We start from the raw sequence: 13,912 nt of genomic DNA on the forward strand, positions 1-13,912 counted from the left end.
GCTAAAAAGAAGGTTTGTGGTCTTTGGGAAGATATACCCCCTCATAGATAGCTAAAAAGAAGGTTTGTGGTCATTGGGAAGAATTACCCCCTCATAGATAGCTAAAAAGAAGGTTTGCGGTCATTGGGAAGAATTACCCCCTCATAGATAGCTAAAAAGGAAGTTTGCGGTCATTGGGAAGAATTACCCCCTCATAGAAAGCTAAAAAGGAAGTTTGCGGTCATTGGGAAGAATTACCCCCTCATAGAAAGCTAAAAAGGAAGTTTGCGGTCATTGGGAAGAATTACCTCCTCATAGAAAGCTAAAAAGGAGGTTTGCGGTCATTGGGAAGAATTACCCCCTCCTAGATAGCTAAAAAGGAGGTTTGTGGTCATTGGGAAGAATTACCGCCTCATAGAAAGCTAAAAAGGAAGTTTGCGGTCATTGGGAAGAATTACCCCCTCATAGAAAGCTAAAAAGGAGGTTTATTGTCATTGGGAAGAATGACCCCCTCATAGATAGCTAAAAAGAAGGTTTGTGGTCTTTGGGAAGAATTACCCCCTCATAGATAGCTAAAAAGGCCAATGATGTCAGTGGAAACTTGTCAAGGGGAGATATATCTGAAAATAATTGTAAAAACATAAAGTATCTCCAGTACATATATGAAATATTGTATATTCTCTAACAAGGGATTTGACCATTATGATACGAGTGTACATTGTATTATGCTTGAAGTGATTGGGAGTTTTTTTGCAGCAAATGATGTATATGTTTGTATATACACAAACAAGTCTCTGAAAATCTGGCTAAAAGATAAGAGAAAATAGATCGATTTTACTATATGTAATGGGGTGGATTTTCTAAAGGCACATAGACTGAGAACTTTGCCATTGAAGCTGCTCCAGAGCTTAGTAAATGAGGGAGAGCTCTGCTGACTTCCATCATCCAGTCATGTGCAAGAAAAAATGCTATTTTTTTACTTGCATGTGATTGGGTATTCGGTGTAAAGTGAAATGTTACCTCATTTACTACATTGTGTGCACAATTATTAGGCAAGTGAGTATTTTGGCCAAATCATAATTTTTCTGCATATTGTCCAACTCCAAGCTGTATAAACTTGAATGTTTATTGGATTTAAGCCTATCAGGCGACGTGTATTTGTGGAATGAGGGAGAGTGTGGTCTAAGGAGATCAACACCCTATATCAAGGTGTGCATACATATTAGGCCGCTTCTTTTCTTCAGGCAAACTGGGCCAAAAAAGAGATTTAACTGACTCTGAAAATGCAAAAATTTTCTTTTAGAGGGATGCAGCACTCTTGAAATTGCTAAAATATTTGGGCGTGATCACAGAACCAAACGTTTTGTTGCAAATAGCCAATTAGCAAGAAACGTGTTGAGGAAAAAAAAGACACAAATTGACTGCCAAAGATTTGTGAAGAATCAAACATGAAGCTACCAGGAATCCATTATCCTCCAGTGCAGTCATATTCCAGAACTGCAACCTACCTGGAGTGCCCAGAAGTACAAGCTGTTCAGTGCTCAGAGACATGGGCAAGGTAAGGTAGGTTGAAACCCAACCACTGCTAAACAAGACACATAAGATGAAACATCAAAACTGGCCAAGAGACAGAGGCGTATTTTACCACAAGGCAGTTGCCTAGGGCTGCATTTTTCAGGGGGGCAGCACTGCCCCCTGGTAGAAGGGTCACTTGCGGCATGGGGACCAGGTGGAAGCCGAGAAAGGCTTGATGGTGTATGCAGAGCCCAACTTTCGTTCCCGGGGATGTCCAGAAATGTAAAGGTGAGAGACTTTCTCTCCGGGTGGGGGGGCAGGAGTGTTGTTGGCCAAAAGGTTAGACGGGGGGGGGGTCCAATTTTTGTTTTGCCTAGGGCAGCACAAAACCTAAATTTACCACTGCTAAGAGATATCGGAAGACAAATATTTCAAAGGTTTTATGGACTGATGAGATGACAGTGACACTTGATGGACCAGATGATTGGGCCCGTGGCTGGATGAGTAACGGTTACAGAGCTCCACTTCGACTCAGACGCCAGCAAGGTAGAGGTGGAGTACTGGTATGGGCTAGTATTATTAAAGATGAGTTAGTTGGACCTTTTTCAGTTTGAAGATGGACTAATATTCAACTCCCAAACTTACTGCCAGTTTTTAGAAAACACTTTCTTCAAGCAGTGGTACAAGAAATAGTCTGCATCTTTCAAGAAGACCATGATATTTAGGCAGGACAATGCTCCATTGCATGCAAAGTACTCCACTGTTTGACTAGCCAGTAAAGGCCTTAAAGATGAAAGAATAATGACATGGCCCCTCCTCACCTGACCTAAACCCTACTGAGAAATGTTGGGCCCTTAAATGGGAAATTTACGGTGAAAGAAAACAGTGCACCTCTCTGAACAGCATCTGAGAGGCAAGAAACTGACAGACTCCATGAATGGGTGGCTATATTGGTCACTGTTTTTTTTTTTTCTTTTAAATGTCAGAAATGTTTATTTGTACATTTTAATTTGTTTGTTTATTATTCTCACTTTAACAAATGAAAATAAACAAGTGAGATGGGAAACTTTTAGTTTTTCATTTAGTTGCATAATAATTATGCACACTAATAGTTGCCCAATAATTGTGCACACATAGATATTCTCCTAAGAAAGCCAGAACCTCACTTTTACTTGATCAATCCAAAATGTTTCTTAAATATTCAGGTTTGAGATTTATAAAGAGCACTGTAGTTGTTCAATTATGAAGTGCAGCCTCAAAAATTCACCTTGACTAATAATTGTGCGCACAGTGTAAGCACCGGAGCAACTTTCAAAGCGTCTATTTGCTCTAAAGTAAATCTAAAGGCAAACATTTTTTTTTTCATTTTGGATAGGCTAAGGAAGTTTTTTTGGGGAGATTTACCTTCACTTCCTGTCCCAACAGAAAGTGAAAGGAAATCCTTACAAATGAAAGGAATCCCTTGGGGCCCCCAGGTCACCAGCACCAGTGTTCCCATTGGAACATTTCCCCTCTATTATTGTTCTGGGGACAACCCAAAATTTGGGATTTTCTTTTACTTTTAATGGTAAATAGGACAAATAGAGAATCTCCCTAATGAAGGCACAGGCAACAATAAAAAAACAGACGGGTGTTGTAATCCACATCCAATCTATCCAAAAGAAAAAAAAAAAAAAAGCTCCAATGCTTTTCTTATTTCAATATATCGGTTTCTATGTGTCAATGTTGAAAGAAATTATCCAAAAACGTTGAGACTGCTCCAAATTGGCTATTATATTTTTACATTCCTGAAATACCAAATGACTAGACCACTACTTAATTACCATAAAAACGAGGTAAGTGAGTGCTAAGAAACCAGATAATAAATAATAAATTGAGGTGAGTCAAGCAGCTGAACACCAAAAGGCACCATATAAAACCTTAAAAGTAATCAAATAAAACAGGGTGCAGCACTAAGATGATCCGGTAAATATCATAAATGCTATGCACATATACAATATAAAATAAATAAATAGCCAATGTGCGTTGCAAATAATCACATAAATAAAGTGACAACGTGCAAATAAATATGTCACTGGATGGTGACTAGTATGGTGAAATGGTGTAACACATTAAACTGAATATAGTCCATAAATGGGTGCAAATAAGATCACAGATGATCTTCAGAAATCCAGTGGCTGCATCCGTGGATGAGGTGATAGGTATGTAAAGATTGCGCACTCACCAGATACGCAATCCAAATGCACATTAAGAGCAGATAACCTCAGGGCATCCAAAGATCCTAATAAGGGTCTGGTCAGATCTGGTCAGGTACCTCTACTTGCATCTTGCCTGCTAATGCTGCCACTCATGTGCCAAGCGCTGGGTACGAAGTGGCTATTTACAAGTGTGGCAGCATTACCAGGCAAGGAGAATTAAAAAATCTTTAATTACCTTACAGCTGTCTTCCACTCACTGCTCTCCTTTGCAGAAGCCCAGGTGTGAGGTAAACATATTTTCTACCTTTTTGTGTTCCTTTACAGGTATCAGGTGTTACATTGCTAATTCCATGGATGGTGGTTGATGTAATTGGTGGACTTGCCTCTTCAAATTGCATCTGCTCACCTCCACCATCACAGGAGTGATGCTGAGCTCAGAGCTACTGCATCAGGGGATAGAGAGTATGTGAGAGGGTTTGAGTCAGAGAAAGCGCTTACTCCTGTGATGGTGACAGTAATGAATAGGTCTCACTTGGCAATGTCCTAGCAACGTCTTGGAAGTATTTCAGTCAGGCTTCATGAGGAATGTAAATGGCCCACATCTATAGCAATGGAATTATCCATCTATAGTCAGCTCTGCACAAGTTGTTTTTTTTATCTACAGACACCTGTAGATACCTACAGACACCTATCTGAATAGGCAGTTTTTGGTAAAAGTGAACTATCCCTTTAAAAGAAAACCCAAGCTAACACTTTAAGCTGTTACAGCACCAGTTTTTTTCATTTTGTGATAAAGGTTTTACATAGTTGAGAAAAAACCCTAAAACAATGCAAAACAAAAACAGTCTCCCCCACAAAAAAAAAAAAATGAGCAGACTCGATGGACCACTCAGTCTTTTTCTGCCGTCACTTTTCTATGTTCCTATGAATAAAAGCTAATCATTGTAAGCACCCCTGTCAGTGCTAGTTTGTTTCAATCCTCTAAGGGCCAATTTTTATGGACAGCTTGGTCTGTTAAAGGAAGCTGAAAAATAATATACTTATTGGCTGAAACACAAGGTGAAAAATACTTGGAAAAAATCCTGTGTGTGTACGTCATATCACATATGGTGGGAGTGTTTAAAGATACAGGTGTTTTGGAGGAAAATTGTTTACTTAGTAAGGAAAATTACTGAGATCGATATTAGATTGGATCCAGAGCTATGTCTTCTCCATGTCACAGAGCTTCCAGTGAGATTATATAAGGATTCAGGAATATGGCATTTCTTGAGCGCAGCTAAGAGTCTTATACCTAGGTTCTGGAAAAAAAGGGAGGTGCCGACACAGGAAGATTGGATGGTCAGAATGAATCAGATTTGTGGTACGGAAAGATTGTATTATATGCATATAGATAAGATGGAGAAGTATCATATAAAGTGGAAAAAATGGGGAGAGTATAGAGAAAAAGTGAAATATATGATGATGATTCATACCCCTCGAAATAAAGACGGATTTTAGAAATGGTTTTTAGAAGGAAAAAAAAAAGAAAAGGGAAAAAGAGAGAAAGAAAGAAGTTTTGGGTTAGAAGACAATTGCAGAGTGGGGGGGGGGGGAGGTGATTGAAGTAGTTGGGGAGGGGGGGGGGAGGTGATTGAAGGAGTTGGGGAGGGGGGGAGGGAGAGTAGGGGAATAGGGATATAGATAAAATATGTCAATAGGAAGATATTGATTTGATGTCTTTTCTATAGAAGAATGTGATTGTGATTTGTATTTGGTTGAAAATTAATAAAGATTTATAATAAAAAAAAAATACTATGTGTGTATGTATTTCCTATGTGTGTATGTATTGTTTATCATCTAATTAAAATTATTGACACAAATCGTAATAAAAAGATTTTAGTGAGCGCTACCAAAAACGAAAAAAAAAGTATATATATATATATATATATATATATATATACACACACACATACATATATACATAAACACAATGAATTATGTTAATAAGCAGCTGATACACCGAAAGGCAACCAAGAAAAACCTCCAATAGTACATATATATTCAAGTAAGTTGGTGCAGCGCTAAATGGTAATATACTTTAATATACACAATGACATGCCATTTCAAACATATGTGGATACGTGGTATCACCTTAAGGTGATTAATAGTGATATAGTTAGTTCAATATGATTGTGTGGATCATGAAGAGATCACAATTCCAAGTGCGTGGACGTCCTGATCCGGGAAGTGACAACAGGTGCAAGCCAAACGAAATGATAAAAAACGCACTCACCAGATGTGCGTTTAAAATGCACAATAATTAATCCTGCGTCACCAGGCTATAGATAGGTCATCAGGTCTCGGGTCAGGCTACCATACGAATCCCCATCCAAGCTCCACAGAAAAGGTCACCAGAAACCGCTACCAGGTATCACCATCAGGGTCATCTTTCCTCCAAATGGGCACTGTGAATGATGACACTCACACAGAGTGCCCAATAAGAGACCACATAGTGTGATATTGCTTAAGGTACCTTTTATTCAAGGATAATGAGTGTAATGGTAAATTTCAAATTCTCAAAAAAGTTCCAAAAAGTTACTGACCATGTGTTCAGGATAGGTTGTGGTTAGATGTCCAGGGGGGCTGCAGCAACTGGGCATCTAACCACAACCTATCCTGAACACATGGTCACTTTTCTGTGGAGCTTGGATGGGGATTCGTATGGTAGCCTGACCCGAGACCTGATGACCTATCTATAGCCTGGTGATGCAGGATTAATTATTGTGCATTTTAAACGCACATCTGGTGAGTGCGTTTTTTATCATTTCGTTTTTTGGCTTGCACCTGTTGTCACTCCCGGATCAGGACATCCATGCACTTGGAATTGTGATCTCTTCATGATCCACACAATCATATTGAACTAACTATATCACTATTAATCACCTTAAGGTGATACCACATATCCACATATGTTTGAAATGGCATGTCATTGTGTATATTAAAGTACATTACCATTTAGCGCTGCACCAACTTACTTGCATATATACTGACACAAATCCAATCAGTTTGTCTTTTGCCGTATGCATTTGCAGTAGATAAATAAAATATAAGATTTATGTATGGCTGTTCTTAGAAGGAACTCTTTATATAGAAATCAAGGATGGTCTGGGGCGTGGGAAAGAGGAAAAGAAACAAAGGTAGTAGAGTGCATTGCCATAGATCTTGAAAGTGTAATTATGTAGTCAAGAACTGGTGATTTTCTCACCACCTATTTGTTTTGGTAGGATATTTGCCCTTCTCTGGTGAACAAAGCTATTCAAAGAGTTTAAGTCATCCATGCACACAAGGTAGCAGTATGATCCGACGGTCTAGAGATGTTTTTCCTTGTAGATGCCTCTAAGCTGATTCCTCCAATAGCGAATTGTAAGTCTAGTTTTTGCTAATGTAATCACAACACAAAGAACAGAGTTTGTTTCATAGTCTGTTTAGCTAAAGTAAAAAAACATAAAAATCTGCACAAGGAACATAGCTTACAGTCAGTTAGATGTGTCCCTTGTGGGTTTTTTTTAGGAAAAATCTTCTTCGATTCTATGACTCCACCCTCCCCCACCACTGTAATCTTCTAATGTGACAGCGGTTATTACAATGGTAGGAGTTAATGGCACAGGATCTATGAATGGAGAGGGAGGAGCTAGCAATCATCCACTGATCCTCTATTCATAGATCCATAGAAGCTAAAATAAGGCTTTTTATGAATAGCAGATCTGGCAGGAAAGGGGGGAGGGGTTCATAGTGGAGTTGTCTTGATGGGAGCTCCTGGCAGCCCTTTAGTTGTATTAACCCTTGCTGGAAGGTTACAGAAGTGGAGGTGGGATAGGATGAAGGAAGATTTCTCCTAAACGAATTAGCACAAGAGACACATCATACTAACTTTAAGTTATGTCCCTTGTTCTGATTTTTAACTTAGAATTTAATAGGAGGACATCATTTGAGGGGGACTAATGCAGGACATAGACGGGGAGAAAACTGGCCGGTTTTTTAACAAACAAATGAAAAATCAGTTGTTCAATAGGCCGACGTAACAACCTACAGTAAAAAAAAAAAAATCAGCTGATTTTCTTCCCGTCTACGGCTGGCATTCAATTACTTCTGTCCCTGCAGAGAGCCCTCTATTATATTTGACATTAAAAAGTATTGCGGTTGCAACATTGTATCTATTTGTATCCATTTCAGATACAGATGGTTTTTCGGATACAAATAGATACATTGTTGCAACTGCAATACTTTTTCATGTCAAATATAATAGCGGACTGGAATTCTTCCTCTTCTTCTTTCTCTTCCTCCTCCTCTTCTTCTACTTCTTCCTCCTCCTCTTCTTCTTTCGCTTCATCTTCTTCTTTCGCTTCATCTTCCGCTTCCTCTTTCGCTTCCTCTTCTTCTTTCGCTTCATCTTCTTCTTTCGCTTCCTCTTCCGCTTCTCTTCTTCTTTCGCTTCCTCTTCTTCTTTCGCTTCCTCTTCTTCTTTTTCTTGCAGGTCACGGCTCATGCGCAGATTTTTTATCGGTAAAAAGATTTGCCCATCATTGCCGTGAAAATCGGCCGATTTTTTTCCAACTTTACTGATCAAAAAAATCGGACAAAATCCAGAAAAACGGCCGACCAATTAACCCATCAATGGTGCGAAAATCGGCCGATTTTTTTTTTACGGACAATTTGCGACCCATCTATGGCCTGCATTAGCCACCATAATGTAGCAGGACAGCCCTGATTGCTATAGAAAGTTTGATATCCTGTTTCAATGGCTTTGAATGGATATCAGTTTGACACACTTCTGATGTCATTTAGAATGAATTGACAGATGTATTTGACCTGCTTTAAGTGGGTTTTGTATTCCCATAGACTTGGGTAAAAATGTAAAACCCAGCTGAAGTGAACAAAAGCCCATCGACACAGGGAGAGCAAGATCAAATAACTGATGCTTGGTTCCTATGGGTCACCACCAGGGGCGGACTGACCTTCCCTCTCTCCGACCACCACCTCCTCATGTTCTCCATCTCCCCTTCCTCTAACTCCCCCCCCCCCCCCGTGCGCCAAACCATCACCAGCCGCAACCTCCGCAACCTGCACCCGGCCCCCCTCCACTCGGCTGCCGACCGCTTACACGACAGCATCCTTCCACTGTCATGTCCTGACCTAGCCACCACTGTGTACAACGACTCACTATCAGCTACCCTAGACTCTCTGGCACCCCTAACCACACGCAACATCAAACCCAGACCGCTCCAACCATGGCAGAACGACCATACTAAATGCCTCAAATGTCGCAGCCGTGCGCTGGAGAGACTATGGCGCAAAACCAGGTCCCCTCATGCATTCTCCCTCTACAAATCTGCCTTCCTCACCTACACCTCCTCCCTCCACGCCGCCAAGCAGGCCTACTTCGTTAACCTGATTAACACCCTCTCCACCTGCCCTCGCCGACTCTTCTCCACCTTCATCTCCCTGCTCTCTCCCCCCACTCCTCCACTCAGTACCTCACTTACCGCCCACGAGATTGCCACTCATCTCCACAACAAGATTGACGCAATCCGCAAGGACATAGTCAACTTGCAATCTACCTCCCCATCTAGCCTCTCCCCTTCCATCACCCCCTCATCTCTCCCCTCCTCTGACCTCGCAACGGCACTGCCCCCCACCACACCCAAGGCCCTGCCTACCGTAACCCCCCATCACTGCACTCCTTCAGCCCTACTACCACTGAGGAAGTCACCAGAGTCTTCTCAGAAGCCCGCCTCACTACCTGCCCCCTGGACCCTATCCCCTCTCAACTCCTCCGGTCACCCCCCTCTTCCCTTATCCGCTCCCTTACCCACATCTTCAATCTCTCCCTCTCTACTGGCGTCTTCCCCTCCCCCCTAAAACATGCGCACATCACCCCCATACTCAAAAAGCCCTCCCTGGACCCCACTGACCTCAACAACCTCAGACCAATTTCCCTGCTGCCACTCACTTCCAAGCTCCTTGAGCGCTTGGTCTTCGATCGCCTAAGCGCCCACCTAACTGACAGCAACCTCCTTGACCCACTACAGTCTGGCTTCCATTCCCTACACTCCACCGAAACTGCCCTCCTCAAAATCACCAACGATCTACTAACTGCCAAAGCCAAAGGCGACTACTCTGTCCTCCTCCTCCTAGACCGCTCCGCGGCCTTTGACACAGTCGACCACCCCCTCCTCCTTAATAAACTACTCTCCCTTGGCATCAGAGACACCGCTCTCTCCTGGTTCTCGTCTTATCTATCCCAACGCTCCTTCAGCGTTTCCTACAACGATGCCACCTCCTCTTCCCTCCCCCTCTCTGTTGGGGTCCCTCAGGGCTCTGTCCTTGGACCCCTTCTCTTCTCCATCTACACCTCCTCCCTTGGCAAACTCATACACTCCCACGGCTTCAATTACCACCTCTACGCTGATGATACTCAAATCTACCTATCCACCCCTCACCTCACCCCCACATTCTCCGCCCGCATCACTCACCTCCTAAACGACATCTCTGACTGGATGTCGCTCCATTTCCTCAAGCTCAACCTCTCCAAAACCGAGCTTCTCGTCTTCCCCCCAGCCCGCGCCCCCCCCATCCTTTCCATCACTACCAACAACACCACCATCAATCCCGCCCAGCAAGCCAAGGTCCTTGGCGTCATTCTGGACTCAAACCTTTCCTTTCAACCTCATATCAAATCACTTACAAACACATGCAGGCTCCACCTCCGGAACATCGCCAAGATACGCTCCTTCCTTACCCCAGACACCACTAAACTACTCGTACACTCCCTGATTATCTCACGCCTTGACTACTGCAACTCCCTCCTCACCGGCCTACCCCAGTGCAGGCTCTCCCCGCTTCAGACCATCCTGAACTCAGCGGCCAGACTCATCCACCTCACCAGCCGCTCCACCTCTGCCACCCCCCTCTGCCTCTCCCTCCACTGGCTCCCCATTGCCCAACGCATTAAATTCAAATTGCTCACCCTGACCTATAAGGCCATTCACAACACTGCCCCTAACTACCTCACCGACCTGATTCCCAGGTACCACCCTACCCGTACCCTTCGCTCTTCACAGGACCTCCTATCTTGCTCCCTGGTCTCCTCCTCCCACGCACGACTGCAAGACTTCTCCAGGTCCTCCCCCATCCTCTGGAACGCACTACCCCAATCCATCAGACTGTCACCTTCCCTCCTCACCTTCAGGCGCTCCCTGAAAACCCACCTCTTCAGGGAAGCCTACCCCACCCTCACCTAACAGCCGCTGCCCTTCCCTCCTCCTACCACTCCATCCCCCAGAGCCGTTTCCTCCTGTGCCGCTACCCCCTCCCTCCTAGATTGTAAGCTCGAAAGAGTAGGGCCCTCTTACCCCTTGTGTGCTGTTTGATGTTACTGTTCTGTTTCATGTATTGTCCCCCCCTCTATTGTACAGCGCTGAGCAAACCCTTTGGCGCTATATAAACTCGATAAATAAATAAATTTGGAAACTCGGGCACTTCCCGAGGGCCTGGGGTCAGTAGGGGGCCCCATGAGATACCCCTGGTACCTTTTTCATAGGCTTTTTTGAGTTTCGGCAAACACACAGGGGCCCCATGATCCCCTATTGCCCAGGGGCCCCATGAGTTGTCAGTCCACCCCTGGTCACCACACTTTGTGCTATGGCTCATTAAACCTGAACTCTAGGTAGATCTAAAAAGTACAAATGAAAGGGTTAGTTCACCATTACAGAACAATTGTAAAGATAAACTAACACTATACACCCTCCCTAGTCTTACCTTCAGAGTTGCTGAGCTGTCAGCACCCCCACAAACCGTTCCAGCAGTCTAGAGATTTGAAATACTTGCTCTTCTCCATCTTCTCTGTGCTCCTGGAATGGATGATATTGATTCACTGTGATGACGCTGTCCATTTAGAATCAATCCATCCTGGAAACGCTGCACACATAGAAGGGTGGAGAGCAGTGATTTCAAATCTCCAAACCACTAGACTGACATCTCATCAACTCCAGAGATAAGTACACCAGGGACCCGAGGGGGGGGGGGGGAAGACTGTCCGTTCATCTGTACATTTTTTTCTGTAAAGGTGAATAAACATTTTAATGCAGCACTGTAATCACTAGTATTAAGGGCCCATTTATATCAGTTATGTTATGCCTTAACCACTTCCTGTCCGGACACTTTCCCCCCCTTCCTGTCCAGGGCAATTTTCAGCTTTCAGCGCTATCACACTTTGAATCACAATTGCGCGGTCATGCAATACTGTACCCATATGAATTTTTTACCATTTTTTGACACAGATAAAGCTTTATTTTGGTGGTATTTATTCACCGCTGGGATTTTTATTTTTTTCACTATGTAAATGAAAAAGTCCAAAAATTTTGAAAAAAGTGTTTTTTTTTATAACATTTTGCAAATAAATAATATTTCATCATAAATCTTGGCCAAAATATATTCTGTTATTTTTTTAGTAAAAAAAAATCCAAATTAGTTTATAACCAAAAATTATAATTTTTAAACATTTTTTTTTACATTTTTATTTTATTTTTATTTTTTTATATTATTATTTTTGTATTTTTTTTTACATACTGTCACCCTAGCAGTACAGTGTCACCATGGTGACACTGTACTACTTGTGGGGGGTGATGAAGATTTTTTTTTTTACACTGATTGCTTTTACACCCATATAGGATGTAAAAGCAATCATTTCTCTTTCTCTCTGTCTGCATTCTTGCAGTCATTGAGAAGTATTGAGTGAGCTGTGATTGGTCACAGCTTGTCACATGGTACAAGGCTGTTGTGAATAGCCTTTTACCATGTGACCTCTGTGATCATTCACAGATTTCACACGTAGTAAGCAATGATGTCACAAATAACTTATCTTGCTTACTACTTTGCATGTGATCACTGATTGGCCAATCAGTGATCACATGATCGGGACCTCATACAGAGGTCTCGTCCGACGATCGGTGTTTCACTGTGTCTGGAGGACACAGCGGGCACCGGATTGCCAGGGAGCGCACACAGCTAGAAAAGGCGGGTGCCATTTCTGAACGGCAACCCGCCCCTGGACTGCCACCGTCCTGCTGTTTATAAACAGCAGGCGGACGGCAAGTGGTTAATGCATGTTGCATTATGCCATTCAATTGACTGGGCTGTCTAATGCACTGAAACACAAAAAAAAAATCCTGAATGCATTATTTTTAGCAAATGCAGTACAGAACAGCACAAGGTACTATGTTATAGTGGTGCATCGTCCTGATTAGTAGGTGCGTTGGGGTACTATTTAGAATGAATGACATTGCAGTGTACCAATGCACATAACATGCATTGCCACATGTTGTGGTCACATGCATATCATTGAATGCAACAGTGTGAACCTGGTCATTTTTTTAAAATGCCTGCAGGGTAAGTACCTGAAATTGACTTGGTACCAGCCAATTGCAGTCTACAGTACAGCAGAGGTCACAGAGGGATATGGAGAAGCAGCATGGAGAGTCAACAACCAAGTGTGCTGCAATGCAAAAAGCATGCTGACAGGAGGAGAGAGACATGCGCTCAACAGTGTGCTGCTTCTAATTTCACTGTCCAGTCACAGGATGGACTGTAACGAAAAGTGAAACAGCAGCAGATAAAGATTAGGTTCTCTCATGTGCCAGGCAGAGTGTTAAAAGTTGTGTTAGTTTCAGAACTGGATGGACAAAAACACAAAACATTTGGGAGGTAAAACAGCTCCCATATAAGTATTTCATCTGTGTATTTAGCGATTTTCTCAGAGTGTAGTTTTACATAAACCCACATAGGTACATGGCTGTCAGGCAGAATGGTGAAAGTATGACTGAACATGTCAATCTATAGATAGTTTTACATTATATGTACACAGCAGGCCAACTTCTCCTCTTCCCATAGTTGTACATAGTGCAGTGTTTCTCAACTCCAGTCCTCATGGACCCCCAACAGGTCATGTTTTCAGGATTTCCCTCAGATGAAACAGCTGTGGTAATTACTAAGGCAGTGAAACTGATCAAATCACCTGGAAATGGAAATAATGGAAATCCTGAAAACATGACCTGTTGGGGGTCCATGAGGACTGGAGTTGAGAAACACTGACATAGTGAAAGGTAGCTTCTTGATTATTTATTTGGCATCTTGCAACAAATATGCAGATCCCTAGATAGTTTTAAGCTATGAATAATACAGGC

The 13,912-nt window shown here is 42.6% G+C and overlaps 1 protein-coding gene across 3 annotated transcripts in view; it reads right to left on the bottom strand.

Annotated features, from left to right (window-relative positions):
* The window catches only part of LOC149458313 (dual specificity calcium/calmodulin-dependent 3',5'-cyclic nucleotide phosphodiesterase 1C-like), a 298,681-nt gene that overhangs the window by 153,021 nt on the left and 131,748 nt on the right, over positions 1–13,912 (bottom strand). The gene's annotated exons all lie outside the window — the stretch shown is intronic.

This window comes from Staurois parvus, unplaced genomic scaffold, assembly GCF_062004578.1.
Source record: "Staurois parvus isolate SC_StPar_1 unplaced genomic scaffold, SC_StPar_1.0 ptg000288l, whole genome shotgun sequence".
NCBI classification, from domain to species: domain Eukaryota; kingdom Metazoa; phylum Chordata; class Amphibia; order Anura; family Ranidae; genus Staurois; species Staurois parvus.